Source organism: Trichechus manatus, unplaced genomic scaffold, assembly GCF_000243295.1.
Source record: "Trichechus manatus latirostris isolate Lorelei unplaced genomic scaffold, TriManLat1.0 scaffold00345, whole genome shotgun sequence".
Lineage (NCBI taxonomy): Eukaryota > Metazoa > Chordata > Mammalia > Sirenia > Trichechidae > Trichechus > Trichechus manatus.
In genome coordinates, this window is record NW_004444281.1 from 787,750 (window position 1) to 788,491 (window position 742).

The window sequence follows — 742 nt, forward strand, 5'->3', positions numbered from 1 at the left end:
TATACTGTCCTTTTCTATGTTCTGAAGTAGTTTGAGTAGTACTCATGTAAGCTCTTCTCTGAATATTTGATAGAATTCTCCTGTGAAACCATGTGAATTTTTTTGCTGGGAGTTTTTTAAATTCTTTTTCAACCTCTTCTCTTCTTATGGGTCTGTTCAGATATTCAACATCAATTTGTGATACTTTGAGTAGGTAGTATGTTTCTAGAAATTTGTCCATTTCCTCTAGATTTTCAGATTTGTTGAAGTATAGTTTTTCATAATACACTACTATGCTCCTTTTTATTTCTGTTGGGACTGTTGCAATGTTCCCCATTTCATTTCTTATTTGGGTTATTTGCATTCTCTCCTGTTTTTCTTTTGTCAGTTTGGCTAGTGGTTTGTTGATTTTGTTGATCCTTTCAAAGAACCAACTTTTGGTTTTGTTGATTCTATTGTTTTTCTATTCTGTTTTTCATTTATTTCTGCTCTGATCTTTATTATTTCCTTCCTTTTTTCTGGTGCCTGTAGGTTTCTTTTGCTGGTCTATTTCTATTTGTTTGAGTTGTGTAGCTAATGTTTTGATTTTATCCCTTTCTTCTTTTTTGATATGTGCCTCTGTTGCTATAAATTGACCTCTGAGTAGTGCCTTTGAGGTGTCCCAAACGTTTTGGTATGATGTGTTTTCATTCTCATTTGATTTTAGGAATTTTTTGATTCCATCTTTGATTTCTTCTGTTAGTCAGAGGATTGTAAGCAGGGT